The sequence below is a fragment of the Hemicordylus capensis genome, chromosome 3 (assembly GCF_027244095.1).
Source record: "Hemicordylus capensis ecotype Gifberg chromosome 3, rHemCap1.1.pri, whole genome shotgun sequence".
Lineage (NCBI taxonomy): Eukaryota > Metazoa > Chordata > Lepidosauria > Squamata > Cordylidae > Hemicordylus > Hemicordylus capensis.
The window spans coordinates 225,926,907-225,942,596 of record NC_069659.1 but is presented as its reverse complement, the minus strand read 5'-3'; positions in this window follow the sequence as shown (position 1 = coordinate 225,942,596).

Below are 15,690 nucleotides of genomic sequence, written 5' to 3'. Positions count from 1 at the left end.
TGATGTATTCACTTCTCATTTTTCTTTTAACTTCAGTGTATGCAATGTTATCAGCCTGGAGAATCCCCAAGTACAGTGGTCCCTCGACTTACGAAGTTAATCCGTTCCGAACGCACGTTCGTAGGTCGAAATTTTCGTAAGTCGAAAAGCGCACCACGGAGGTCTGGAAACATTTGTAAGTCGAGGAAACCGCATCTAAAAATTCGTAAGTCGAGGAAGCCGCATCTAAACCGGCAATGACTTCCGGTCATTTTTGTCGTTCGTAAGTCGAAAACTTCGGATGTCGAGTAGTTCGTAAGTCGAGGGACCACTGTATTTGTAATGTTCTTTCTCTTCCAGGTTCTTGACGTTGCTTCCATTGGGCAGTTCTATTCCTTCTGTTTTTCTTATTTTCCCTCTGTTCATTATTAATGCAGCACACTTGTCTAGTCCAAACTCCATTGCTATATCGCTACTGAATATACAGACAGTGTTTAGCAGTGATTCAATTTCTGACTGGGACTTTCCATACAACTTCAGATCGTCCATGTACAGCAGATGGTTGATTTTACTGGATGTTTTAGATGTTTGGATCCGAGGCCTGTTTTGTTGAGTATTTGTGAAAGTGGAGTCATGGTGATTACAAACAACAGAGGGGATAGTGAGTCCCCTTGGAAAATGCCTCTTCTAATGCTAACCTGTCCAAGTGCCTCACCATTTATTGTTTACTGTGTACTCCACATGCTCATTGCTTTTTAAATAAATATCTGAATGTTTTTGCTGACACCAGTTATTTCTAAACATTTTAGTATCCATGTGTGAGGCAATGAGTTGAAGGCTTTCTTGTAGTCAATCCATGCAACACTTAGATTTGTTTTTCTTCTCTTGCAATTTTCTAAAATCATGTTGTCAATCAGCAGCTGGTCTTTTGTGCCTCTGGTGTTCGGGCAATTTCCTTTCTGTTCAACTGGAAGCTGTTTGTTAGTTAATAAGTGTTGCATCACTTCATCTGCTATTATTCCAGTTAATAATTTGAACATTGTTGGCAGGCAGGTTATTGGTCTAGAATTACTTGGAACTGCACCTTTTGCTGGGTCTTTCATTATGAGATGAGTTTTCCCAGTTGTTAGCCATTGTTCAATATCAACTCCTTACAAAATGTGATTGTACTGTTTTGATAGTTGTTTATGAAGGCTTGTTAGATGTTTAAGCCAAAAGCCATGCATTTCGTCATTGCCTGGTGCAGTCCAATTTTTCATTTTCTTTGCTCTTTCAACTTATTAATTCTGGTGTTGTTATTAGATCTTGCATTGTTGGTTACATTTTTCAACCTCTTTCATCCAGCCTGCTTTTTTATTATAATCTATTGGATTGTCCCATAATTTCCCACAGAATTGCACTGTTTCTTCTTTATTTGGTGTTTCTATGTTTCTTGCAGTTTCTCCTTCTATGCTTTGGTAGAAACGTCTCTGATTCGACTAGAATTTGAGATTCTGCCTGTGTTGTGTAATTCTGGCTTCGTATCTGCTAATCTTCTTTGACACTGCTGTTATTTGCTGCTTTATTATTTCCAGGACTTCTCTAATTTTCCTTAAATCTAGGTGGTATTTTTGGATCAGATACTGTTTGGTGTTTTCATTCTTCAGCTTCTTGTCTTTCCAGAGGCGTAACTAGGGAAAACGGCACCCGGGGCAAGCACTGAAATTGCGCCCCCCCGCCGCCGCCGGCGGCTGGGGAAAGCAACGGTGGAGGGGAAAACACACACACACACACACGACTAGAAAGGCGCTGGGGAAAGCAACTGTGGAGGGGAAAACACACACACACAGGAGGAGGAGATGGGATTCCTCTGCCTGCCGAAGGCTGGTGGGGGGAGGGCTTGCCTTGGGCTTGAGAAGAGCCGAAGGGGACAAAGCATGCCTCTGAGGGAGACCTGGCATACTTTTGCTTGCTTGCTTCTAGGGACACCTCCCGCAAGGAGGGGGGCAGCCCGGCCAGAGGTGCCAAGAGTGAGACACCCACCCCACCATACAGTTTTCTACATGTTTTTACACTGACTGAATCAATCGAGCTCTCTTTAAGAGTAAGAGAGAGAGAGAAAAACTGACAGAAGCTGCTTTACCTTGATAGCCAGCCTGTTAGTAGACCTCTAACTATCAAGATATCTCAAAAGAAGGAAAAGGTGGGGGGAAAGAAAGGCAGAGCTTAGTGCTGTTAAGTCTAATCACTGTAAGGCATGCCAAAGCAAACACCTCTCTTAATAGGAACAGGAGATAAAACAAACAGAACAAATGAAGCACTGATGAGGTGTATTTGGAATGCAGGAACCTCCTGCCTGTCTCTCCCCTCCGCCCTGGCAGGATGCTGAAAGTCCAAGGAGGGACTAGAGAGAATGGCAAAGGGGTGAGAAGTGTTAAAAGTAAACAAAAGAAAAAAGAAGGGGACCCAAATAAACAGGAGGCTGGCACCTTCACTGAACCTTATCTCCTCTCCCAGCTGGATCTCATTAAAGGCACTTTAAATCCCATCAAGGGGGGGCTCAAGGAAGGATCCGCGGGGGTGGGAGGGAGGGGGCTTGGCTGGATCGTGGGGAGCTGTTTGGGAGATGAGTATTTCCAAAGGGACTGGCTTCCCGTTTCCCAGCTCTTAGATTCTAATTGCGCTTACCGAAGGTAAGTGTTTGCTTCAGTGCTTCCGAGGCTCGCAGATGGGAAATGGGCGCAGGAAGCTGAACAGGAGGAAGGGAGCCAAGTGTGAGCTGAGAGCGGCTTAGGAGGTTGACCTTATCCCGCTTGCCTTAACCCGGAGGTAGCGCAGCAGGCTGACCTGGGTGGTGTTGGGGGAGACGCAGTTTATGGCAAAAGGAGATCAAGATCAACCCGGGACAAGCAATCTCTCTCTCATTCACTCACACATACACCACCAGTTCTATAGTTCTATATCCAGGGCACGATCCAGCCAAGCTGAGCACGGCTCAGTTCCATAGATGTCGATGGCGAAGTGAAGCACATCCTTACATTACTCAGCTTGAAACCAATGGTGCTTCAAAGTGCTTAAATTGGCTGGTTTACGCACGGGTGATGTTTTGCTATTTCCCTTTTTAACATCCCAAGGTTTTGGAGTGCTGCTGTTGTCTCGTGTACAGAATTACCCCATGGGAATCCCGCAGGGAAAGGACAGGTCGCCACTCCTGCCTAGTCGCTGCGCGGTTTGGAGGTCCCCACTGAACCTCCAGCCGGGGACGATGGAGCCTACGCGGGGAGCCCATGGCAAGAATAGCCCTGTGTCACCCCTGCCCCCATAACTAGTCAGAATCCCGGCTGCCAGCAAGAGGAGGCGTGATTTCCACCCGCCTCCTTGATTAAAGCCCGAGAGGGTCGAAAATACGGCCAGCTCCCCACCGAAAATCAAATCAAAAGGCCGCGGAATAAAGCTCCAAACCCCTCTTTCCCGCCAAGATCCAAACCTCATCCCTCCACATACACATGGGAACAAGTTGTATGATGGAGAAAGAATGTCGCACGCATCTATTCCCTCAAACAATGGGGCGGGGGGGACCCATCAGAACCAAAAATGTCAATCTCACCATCCCTCCAGGTAGTTTTTTTTCCTAGCAGGGAACACGGTGGGCTGCGCGGGCGCAAAATGCAAAGGTTGGTCACGTTAAGTGTTTGGACAGAACAAACTGTAGTTGGCTCCAAACACGTGGCCAGTGCTTGGCGGGAATTTGCAAGCACCACTGCAGAGGGGCAGACACCGAGAAGAGCGGCGGGTGTGAAGGGCTAGGACTTAGGAGCCCTTGCAAGCGGAAGGTGGTGCGCTCTTACTGCAGTCCAAGGGGGTGCTGGAAAGCTGAGCCCCCCACCCAGAGGCGTAACAAGGGAAAACGGTGGGGGCCGCCTGCTTTGACGGGAACCTCCTGCTCCCGCCCCTCTGCCGCCCTCCACAGCCTACAGGGCAAACTCCTCGGGGGGCTCTTTTCCCTCCCAGCCCCAGCCCATGCTCCCTGCCCTTCCCTTCCCTCGCTCGCCTCTCCGGGGAAGTGCACTTACTTTCCTTTGGAGCTCGCAGCTAGTTGCAGCGGGATCCCAGCTCTGCTTCGCTCCAGCCAGCAGGAGGAGGAGGCAGTTCAGCAGCAAGCCAGCCCTGGTGTTGTTGTGCCGCGCACCCCTAGTTAACCATCAGCGGAGCATCAAGCAAAGCGGGAGGGGGCCCCGCAGCCAAAAGCGGAAGGGGAGAGGAGGACTGCTAGGAACTTAGAAGCCGAGAAGGAGCGAGGGGAGGGGTCTGAGAGGCACTTGCACCCAGCCCTCTGCTTGTTACTCATGTGGAATGATTAAGACATGGCTCCACTCTTCCGCTGCCAGGAGCCAATGGTGGGAGAGCGCCCACCCCACCCGGAAAGATCTCATCTGGCAAGTCGCGCCTGCGCCGAGGGGGGGGAGGGCCGCCGCCCGACTCAAATTTAAAAAATAAATAATTTTTTTTTTTTGCAAAAAAAAATTTGGGGAAAGGAAGGGGATGGGCAGGGGCACTTTTTTGGCGCCCCCTACCAAGTGGTGCCTGGGGCACGTGCCCCCCATGCCCCCCCTATCGTTACGCCCCTGTGTCTTTCATATCTTTCAATTTACTAGCATCTGATCTAAGCCTGGCAATTTTATTTTCTAATCTAATCTTCCATTTAGATGATGTACTACTTTCTTTTTTTTACAGGTCCATTGATCTTATATCTGAGCTCTTGTATTGTTATTGTTGCTGCACTGTACATTATTTGGTTTATTTCTTTCAAATTATTGATTATTATTTCTGCAAGTGCAGCATTGACATCTTTTAATGCCTGAACAAGTTGTTTTTTGGCAACTGTTTTTAGAGCTGGAAGTCGAACCCTGGTGGTTGTTTGGTTCATGTGCTCAGTTATTTTTTGCCTTAGTTCTTGTTGCTTTTCTGTTAAATGGCATTCAGGTTTTTGAGGTGAAGGCAAAGGGGAGGTTGCCTGGTTTTGATTTTGAAACTGTTCAGGAACAGCGGCATCCTCTATTTACAACACCTCCTCCACCTGTGCTTGAGCAACTTCTTCAGTTGGTGGTAATTCTTCTTCCATGTCTTGAGCCTGTGTTGCTCTTTGCAGTTCTTCCGGCTCAACTTCTGTGAATACTTTATTTCTTCTTATGAATCTTCTCTGGTCTGCTAGCCTTTGTTCTGTTATTTCTGTATCTGGATGCTTCTCTTTCCAAATTTGGTACATTCTTTTTAGTTGGACTAGACTTGTAATAGCAGATCATTATTTCCTTGTTGGCATTTTTCGTATTTTCCCCCGGTTAAGCAATGTTTCTTCCTTTAACCCTGCAGTCTCCAGCCCTGGTTGCTCAACTGAAGATCCTGAGTCCTGTAGCCCACTTGCCACCAGATGTCCAGGGACTCCGGCACCTGACGATGTCCTTGTTGACCTGGGCAACGACCAATCTGATATAGATTTATTAAAGTTGTGTCTCACCATATTGTTGGTGGGAGAGGCACTCTTTTTCTGGCTCCTCTGGTGAGATCTGTCCAGTATGGTTGGACCTCTGGCATAGCTCTCACCTTCCTCAGAGCACGCAAGCCCCACAACCATGCCAACGTAGTGCCCCATTGGGAGATGATGATGATGATGATGATGATGATGATGATGATGATGATTTATTCTGTTTCTCTACCGCCCCTCCAAAAATGGCTCAGGACAGTTTACACAGAGAAATAATAAACAAATAAGATGGATCTCTGTCCCCAAAGGGCTCACAATCTAAAAAGAAGCACAAGATTGACACTAGCAACAGTCACTGGAGGTACAGTGCTGAGGGTGGATAGGGTCAGTTACTCTCCCCCTGCTCAATAAAGCGAATCACCACATTAAAAGGTGCCTCTTTGCCAAGTTAGCAGGGGTGCTATATGAGTCCAGGACTGCACGAGCATGCACACAACAGACAGCCCCATCCTTACTCCCACCCAGATCCCCAAATTTGATTTTTAACTGATTTTATAAGAGCTTTAAAAATTGCTTTGTATTGTATGTTTGTATTTTGTCACCCCACTTCCCATCCAGCAAGAGAGGAATAGTTTTGCAATGGGGAACACAGCACCCACCCTCACGGTCCATAGTGCACTGGAGAAGGTCCTGAACACTATGGAGGAGGAAGCCAGATAAGAGGCTGGCAGAAGAGGTGGTTGCTGAGGGCACTGGGACATTTAGGGCTCATGGGGATAACAGCTGCCCATGATGAGTCAGCAAGGGTCTCAAGGAGATTCAATGAACTGATTGCACACTCCAGGGCTGCTGTCCAGACTGCACAGAGAAATGCAGCAGCCCTCTCCTCAGTTCCCCACCTTCTGCAGGAAGACTGTACATCAGACAGGAGGTGGGTGCTGCCAAGTTGTGAAAGCACCTGGAGGTCTATGGAGGATGTGGATGAATGGGACAATGAACATTTCCAGGGCAGCTTCAGGATGTCTTGAGGGAACTTTGACTTTTTTGCAAGCGAGGTGGAGCTGCTCTGCTGGGAGGACACAGTGATGTGATGTGATGCCAGCACACAAGCTGCTCACCATAACAATTTACAAGCTGGCCTCCAACTACCTGGCACTGAGCGACTTGTATGAGCCAGGCACATCAACAGTCTGTGAGATGGTCAAGGAAGTGGTCAACCTGCTTGTTGAAAATGAAATGTTCCTGGAGGATGTGATCCACATGGATTACCGGCTGGAGGTGATATTGGGGTTCCTGCAGAAGAAGTTCCTGTGCATCATTGGGTGTATAGATGGCACACACATGGAGATTTTAGCACCACCTTGATGCCACGAGGAGTACTATGGGCAGAAGCACTACTACACCATGATCCTGCAAGCTGTAAGAGACTGAATGGAGCAATTTGTAGATGTCTACACTGGAGTGCCAGATAGAAACCATGACACAGACAGCAGTCTTCTGGACCTCTCTCTTCACTTCAAAGCTGCGTTCCAGGACCTTGGTGACTATTGCACCTGTGGATGGGCAACAGGTGAAACCAGAGATATTTGAGGACCAGGGATACAGCCTCCAGGAGTGGCAGGTCACTCCCTATTGTGGACACAGAGGGCCTTTCAAGAGGAACTTTAACTTCAGGCACAGCAGTGTGAGAATCGTGGTCAAGCAGGTGTTTGGGAGGCTGAAAGCCTGGTGGCATGCCCTCTACACTTTGCTGGATGTGGAAGAAGATCTTGTGCCAAAGGTTATCATGGACTGCTGCATCCTGCACAACATATGCGTGTCTAGGGGAGATGTGCTGCTAGAGGAGCACATGGATCTGCCAGTACACCCAGAGGGCAAGAGCGGTGGTGGATGGGTGCCCAGCATATACAGGGATGTTGTGCCAGTGGACCCCGCAGCCCTGCTCCAGAGGATTGTTCGTAGCAGTAGGGAGGAGCAGGCAGTAAGAGCAGCCTTTGCAAGTTGCACTTGGGAGCATCTCCCTCTGGCCCACCACCAAGGCAGGAAGGTGCGTTTTGTTGGAAGGGCATGCCACTCTTAAACACATTGATGGTAGCAGGGGGTCATCACCTGCAGCTGCAGCATCAGCAGGATCAGAGTTAGGAAACGCCCATAGCCACTGTGCCAGTTTAAAGGCTGCCAGTTTATTGTTGTTAATTTTATTTTATTTTTTGCTGTCTGCAATAAAACTGGGTGTTCCTTTCTCAGTGTAAATGCTAAGTGTCCCCTTATGACCAGGCCAGTGGTGGGGAAGGCGATGTTTGGTTTAGGTGGTTGGATGCAGCTGGGGAGGATATATTCCCCCACCCCTCCTCTCACGGCATTCAGAATGGACAGCATTGCTGGCCCATGGGGTGAGGAGAACTTGCTTGACATGAACCAGGAGGTGTGTCAGTTCATGGATCGTTGGGTCAGAAACCAAAGGGTAACGTGGGAGGCTCTGCTGCCATGGCAATGGGTCTAATGCTATTTTTCTGTTGTCCCTGATCAAGTTGCAGGATAGCAGTCATGGAAGCAGAGGGAACATTCAGGGGTGCAGAGGGGAGCACATGTTGTGAGGGATCCAGCTGCCTGCCTTCAGACAGCTGCAGTTTGTGCCCCGGGGTGCAAGCATGCCATCTCCTTGACAGCCCCATGAAAGACAAAACATACCCCCAGCACAGAAAGAGTGGAGTGTGTCACGCAGTGTGTGTGGGTGAAGACAGGTACCATTGTCTTCACTGGTAGACAGAGGCATAACGGGGGGAAACGGCGCCCAGGACAAGCTCTGCCCCTGAAGTTGCGCCCTCCCCCTGCCCCCCATACCTGCGCCCCCCTGGCCGGAGTGAGCGTGGCGGCGGCAGGTGGCGGCAGATCACACATCAGTGGCGGGCGGCGGCAGGAGTGAGCGTGGCGGCAGCGGGCGGCGGCAGATCGCCGAGTGCAGTGGTGGCGGGCGGCGGCGGATCGCCGAGTGCAACAGAGCGACGCAGAGGCCTGCCGTCTGGCCCAGCGTCGCTTCCCAACTGCGAGGCACGCCTGCGCAGTTCATTCTATGAACGAGGCGCGCCTGTGCAGTTGGGAAGCAACGCCGGGCCAGACGGCAGGCCTCTGCGTCGCTCTGCTGCACTTGGCGATCCGCCGCCACCCGCCACCGCCGCACTCGGCGATCCGCCGCCGCCCACCACCACCACGCTCACTCCTGCCGCCGCCCACCACCGACACGCGATCCAGGGGGGTCGGGGGGCATGCCACTTTTTGGCGCCCCCCATGTGACCCACCAGAGTGGCGCCCAGGGCACGTGCCCTGCCTGCCCCCCTATCGTTACGCCCCTGCTGGTAGATGTTGATTCTTAAGCAAAGTGCATCCAGTCTCCAACTCTGACCATGAGGCGGGGAGAGAGAGAACGCCCTGCTCTTGCAGATGGGTTGGAAGAAGGGGGCCGAAAGCCCTGTCCTCGCGGATTTGTGAAGGCATTCCTCCATTCCCCAGGGCGATCAAGAGAAGACCCCCACAAAGGGGACCCTCTCCAAACAACAGCCACAATCCTTTTGCAGGATATATGGCAACCATTGCCAGGAGAATGGCAAACTGGCTTCCCCATGCCACCTGCATCCAGTTAAATGCCTAGCGGTCTCCATAAATAAGTGCCCACCATGATGAGTGCCCCCCCCCATGTGGATGTGTCCCTTGGCAGTCCTGCCTATCTAAGATTTAGCATGCTCCAATGCATTGCTGCTGATTTATAGCAAGGACATTGCTGCGAATACAGTGAGGAAGGGGTTAAATTGTCACGGCTCTGACAAAGTCAGATGGCAGCCAGAATGGCCCTAATGTGACCTACACACACCCTTGGGTATCATGGCCAATGGCAGCTGCCTTGATGATGTGCCAACGCCTTGCCCACAGTCTGGCAATGCAAGTGGCGCATGGCTGCCCAGGATGTGGCCTTGGTAGCCGAGGAGGGAGTGATGGGGCACCCTGCCCTGAAACTGGAGGCTGCCAAAACACAATTGGGTGTATGTCTGCAAGGTAATTCATGGTTAGAAAAACTAACTGCGGGTTCAGCAACCTCCAGTTTCACATGATGTGCAAATGCAGCCACGCTTTGTGGTATGTGCTTGTTTTGAAATAGACAAGTAGAGCAGATGGAAAGGAAACAGGTACCCAGCAGAGAGGCAGTGTTAGGCCTACAGCAGCATCAGACCCCTCAAAACAACAGCATACCTTGGCAGCTTCCTGAAGCTGCTTCTTGCCAACAAGAAGCTTGCATTATTTTCTTTTTCTCTGGCTAAATTGATTATGCCTATCGCCCCCTCCACCCCTGATCCAAGTTGAAAGCTGTATCACTTTCCATCTGAGAAGCTCGATGTGGCATCTCTTGCTGGCTTCAATTGTCTATTAATCAACATTCATTGGTAGTGGCCAAGTTATGCTGTGGCAAAGCTCATGGGAGATTTTGAAGGCTAGGACTGCGTAGCCTCTGTCTCTTAGCCTTAGAGCAGTAACATCATCAGGCTCTGGATGGGTAAGACACATAAAGTAGTTCATCTGCTTTTACAAATATTAATAGTCATGAATGTATTTGGCATCAGAAAAATACAAGTCATTACCAAATGGGATCAAAACTACCTGTCAAGGTTATGACTGAAAATACAGGAATGTGCTTAAAAATAATACACCTCCATCATTCCTACTAAAGAGGTGTTTGAAATGAGGAAAACGTATACAAAAGCAGATGGAAGAGAGTTTAATTATAAGTTGTTCCTACAAATGAAGCAAGATATTAAAACTATTATTTGATGACCTCTTTCCTTAAGAAACATGTTATATTTAAAATGGTACATTTGCCTTAATAAACCTAACACATTTTAATTGATTTCAATTGACTTTGTATGCCTGACTGTGCAGGACTGTGGCCATCATGATTAAAATGCAACAGCTATTAACAGAACATTGGTCATTTTGAATCATAAATGCAATTCAAAAGTCAATGAATTCTAAAAATTAAAGTGCAATATTTATGGCCATATAAAGTTCTGAAGGGGAACAATACTGTTGCTATGAGAAAAGCAAGCAAAGGCTGATGGAGGATTAATTCCCCTCCCATTACTTGCTTCCTGTAGATTTTAATGAATTCTGGATAAGACACCAGGTTCAATACAATATAATTCTCAACTGAATATGTAATATGCCCCCATTTCTATGCCAACACTCTCTCATCAAGATTAACTGCTACAAAGAATTAAAAAACTCTACCAGATCCAGGATCATCTATGGTGGCATAAATCTATTTTAAAATGTTATAAGGGATGAGAAACAAATATGTGGAATGCATTTTAAACATTATTGCCCCACTCTAGCTTTTTATTTATTTATTAAAACATCCCAGTCACCTTTCCAGCAAACTAGAATGTCACTCAAATTGACATATAGTCAACATCTAAAAATTCATACAATAAACTAAAACCAAATTTCAGCCACGTTAAAATAAAAACGCAACCAACATGCTTCTCAGACCCTAGCAAATGCCTTGACAAGGTAAAAGCTATTTCAAGGAGGGAAACAATCTGATCTCTGAGAGGAGGAAGTTCCAGAGAATGGGTGTTAACACAGGAAAGTCCCTGCTCTGTATCTTTTCGGTTCTTACCTGTGTAAAGGAAGGAACGTGGAGCAAGACCTCTCTAAATGATTAATGCGGATGAAGCTCATATTGGAGAAAATGATCTCTAGGTATGCAACTGGTTACAGTTTCCAAGCACATATTCTTGGCTGGATGAGTAACTTCACAGGCAAGTGCTGTTTGTGAAGTTACTCCCCTGCTCATGCTGCTAGGCTAGGGCTTTATGCACACTGTGCTGTTGAATATATTGGTGACCATACTGCTATGGTCAGCAGGCGGAGCCAAGGGCTGGATTTGGTTTCCTTGCTCTCTCTCTCTCTCTCTCTCTCTCTCTCTCTATATATATATATATATATATAACACATATTCCTAGTTGCTATGTACATGTACACAGTTGAACTGGGGCCTCAGATTCTGAGTGTCTAATAGTTACATTGATGCATATTAATCTTAGTCAACAGTTGCTGTTCCCTGTTTATCCAGGTCTACTGGGGGAGAGTAACTGGCCCTATTGACCCCTAGCACAGTACTTCCAGTGACTGTTGCTGGTGTCTGTCTTATGTTTCTTTTAGATTGTGAGCCCTTTGGGGACAGGGTTCCATCTTATTTTTATTTATTATTTCTCTGTGTAAACCACCCTGAGCCATTATTGGAAGGGCAGCATAGAAATCAAATAACTAACTAACTAACTACTGCACATTGACAAAAGTCTGACAAGGGGAGCCAAAACCCCAGTAATCAGCATAAAGGACACAAAGGCTGCATTGTCACATGTAACACGAAAGGATCTCCTGTTTCAAAAACTGTACATCTGAATGCAGACAACTGAAGTTTTGCCAGAAAATGAACCTGCTGTTTCCCTCCCTGGACTGTGATTTGTACCTTTGGTTTGTAGTGAAGTCCACCACCTGGACCTCTGGTTCTGTAGTGCTAGTGTTACCTTCAAACGCTGGCCCTGTAGTCTGGTTGCTTTGCAACCGAAGTTGAGGAAACTCCTCCCTCACTCTGGCTGCTATTGGCTGCTGGGGCTGTCCTTCAGTAAAGAAGGAAGCCCAAGCAGCCAGTTCCCCCACCTCTCTGCAGTCAGCAAAACTGCAGAAAGGGAACTCTCCTGAACCCCCGAATTTGGACAGGAGAGCGGGGGGAGGGGGAATGGAACTGTGGATCCATTACATGCAAATGTGGCCAGAGGCGGTTCATCCTAAACATGGATGAAGCATAAGTAGTTTGGACAGAAGAGGCAGGGCCTAAAAAAGCAGATGGGCTCAACTTTGGATGTATGACTCCACAAGACAGAGGAAGTGAAAGAAGCACTAGAAGAGTTGAGCCAATCAGAGATGTAGCAGCAGTGACTCTTTATCAACCAACTTATTTCAGCAGCAACTCAAGTACCCACTGAAGCTCTTCCAGGGAACTGTCTAATATTCTTATCCTGCTAACTCCTACCTAATGTGATGTAATTGTTCTGAGCTAGAAGACCAAATAAACACTCTCTCTTAGGGAGTGTCCTCCCTCCATGACTTGTGACATAGTTTCTTAAACAGGTCTGTCCCTTAAGGAAGTGTCTACCCATTGTGTCCTGCAGGCAGCATTCAACTCAAAGTATCAATTTCTAACTAGTTTAAGAGGCATTATTAAACTTCCAAGACATGCAACAACTCACTTGGACACAGGAAGTTGCAGAGGGTTGGTGGTGGTTCAGAATGGAGATTACAGACCCAGTAGATGCATCATTAGAGATGATGAATGTCAACTGATGCATCATTAAATAAGAAATCTGTGGCTTCACAATTAACTACAAAAGCTGATTCCAGAAAACTTCAATTTCCATCCCATAGCAGCATATCCAGGAATTAAAGTAAGAGAAAGGGCATAGCTGCCTGCTTTTGATTAGTGGAGAAAGAAAAATAGGAATGTCCATGAATTGATGTTTTTGATTCAATTTGAACCCGAATCGAATCACCTCTGATTTGTTTTGAGTCTGAATCTGTTTCCCCAAATCACCCCAGATTCAGTTTGGATCCAAATACGATTCCAAATTGATTCGGGGCAAAAAGGGGATTCTGGGGGCAAAAGAGTGGGGTGGGTAGTAGTGCCCAGTGGGTGGAAGCTACCACCCCAAAACTAGAAATGCAGTGTTATTGTGTTGGTCTTACCACAAATCTATTTTGTTGTCTACAGTATTTAGTAGGGGTGTGTAGGGATGTGCAAACAGGTTCAACGTTGAACCTGTTTCATGCATGCTAAACCCTGTGGCAGCACACATCAGGCACCAAGTCTCTTGCTGCTAGGTCCTCATGTTTTGGATACTGAAATAAAGTTCCTCCTTTTTTCTTTTCCATCATTTGGATTCAACTAAGCCTAGAAATGATGGCCTTCTACCTGTAACCTTTTCACTTGAAACTTTATGCTTGTGTTTTTCAGGATGGCTTTCTGGGTTAATTAGTGCTCTTGCTCCTCAAATGTAAGGATTAGGGAGGGGATTTAAATCTCAAATGAACGGGGTTAATCATAAATTTGAGTTAAAGTAACAATCAAAGAGGAAGAGGAAATGACAGAGAGTTTTCTGTTACGAGAGGCTTGGAATGCTGACATTTTCTTCACATTATGATTTTTATATTGTCAGTGCTAGGTTGCCTTCTGGCACCATACTCAACTCTTCTTTGTAAATCTGTAAGTACTATGCTCCTTCAACTCATGCTCTTTGAAATTATTTTTCTTGTAAAGCCCTTCGTAATCAGCTGTGTTTCGATGTCTTCTGCTTTGTCTATGTTTATGCCTATTTGTATGCTGTACTAGAAGCTATATAAATAAACTAGGACTTTGTAGAAGCTTTTTCTCTTGAGCTCTTTTCATATATTAATAATTGTCAAATACAGTACCCTAAATGAGATCTGAGCTCAAGCTTGTGGGTGTATTTCCTAAACTGGAGTTTTGCACACCATGCAGTTTCCTGAGATAGGTTACAGCTAATCTAAATACTGAGGTGTTAAAAGTCATCTAATTAGAGACAATCCATGAAATGCATCCTAAAGAGACTTGGTTCCTATGGACGAACTTCCACCAGAGACAGCAGTCTTTGTTTACACTCCTGCTAAAGGAAGTCCTTTCATCATCTGAGAATGGAGAGTAATACACTGTGGTAGTAGCGGAGTAGCTAGCTCACCTTTCTCCATGACCATGACTCCCAATTCCAGCCTTAGTCATGAGAAGAAAGGGGATTAAGTCACCCTGAACCTTCCTCCCTTTCCCCCAGGCTCCATCTCCCACTCTCTCTAGGATGCTGGAGCGTTCTGAAGCTGATTATCTCTGGCTGATGCCGACATAGGCTGGCTTATGAACAGCCAGTTAGCAACTTGTCAGCAGCCCTGCTTTCCCAACCACACCCCCTTAAGCATCAGGGCTTCCTGGCAAGAGGGAATTGCCTGTCCTTGGACATTGCCTGTTCCTCCCTGTTGTCTTGGCTGTCTCTTTCAGCTGGCTTCAGCCTCAGCTCTACTGCTGAGATATTCTGGATATTGTTAGGCCATTTGACCAGTGGCACAGCCTCCTATTATGCAGCAGCAGTCCTCCCTCAGACTGATGTGTAGGATACTCATTGTGAGGTCCCCTCCCCAACACACATTACTAGAAGTTCACTGTACCAGGCTGCCATTACTTCACCAAAGGTCCATTTTCAAATACCCTAATTAGACATTCTATTCTCGTGGTTTTGCCATGATCTAGAGACCTTGTCAGTTTACTGGCCTCGATCCAAAGAACCATGTGACTAGTTCAATATACCCAAGAAAGCTTCGAACTCATGTTCAAGTTCCTCATGCTGCATGGCAAACCTCTTCTGAACCTTTCAAAATCAACTTGTGATATGATGTGGGAGCCTACCATTCGAAGAGAAAAAGTCAAAGGTCTCAGAGTGCCTGAGTCCTTTGGTGTGCATAAAAAGCTCTTTGGATCTCAGCCATGGATTCTAAACAGTTAAAGATTCTGCAAACTTATAAAACCCTTAAACATAGAACACTCAAGATATGAAGCGGTCATGCAATTATACACTCCAGATCTTTGGAGACTTCTTCTATCATCTTTGTTTAAATCTGGGCAAGAAATATTACACCGTAATGACAGCTTAGTTTACTATAAAGAGGATGTTATGTTGTGACTCATTCACACATTATAAGCCAAAATGAATCATGGCCTACTGTGACAGGGGGATAAAAATGAATCTGCTGGGGTATGTATGTGTATATGTATATACTGTACATGCAGATTTCTGTTTCGATTTTGACTTTTTGTAAGGGAGCCATTTTCCCTTTTTCGTTTAGCTCTGGAACTTCCTGGAACAAAATGTCTTTGGGATCAAAAGAAATTGGCAGACAGAATGACAAGAGAGTTTTGTATTATACAAAGCTAGGAGACATTATTTATCTGCAATAAACTGAGGAGGAGACATAAGTTTGTTAACTAAGTTTGGACTACATTTCTTTTCTTCTATTTTGCCTATAAAAGGCAACATAGCACTGTGTCCCAGGAGAGGATTGTTAAAATTTATTATTTGTTGATCTGGTAGAAGATATCGTATCAAAACAATAGAGAAGTATGTTGCGTGTACATG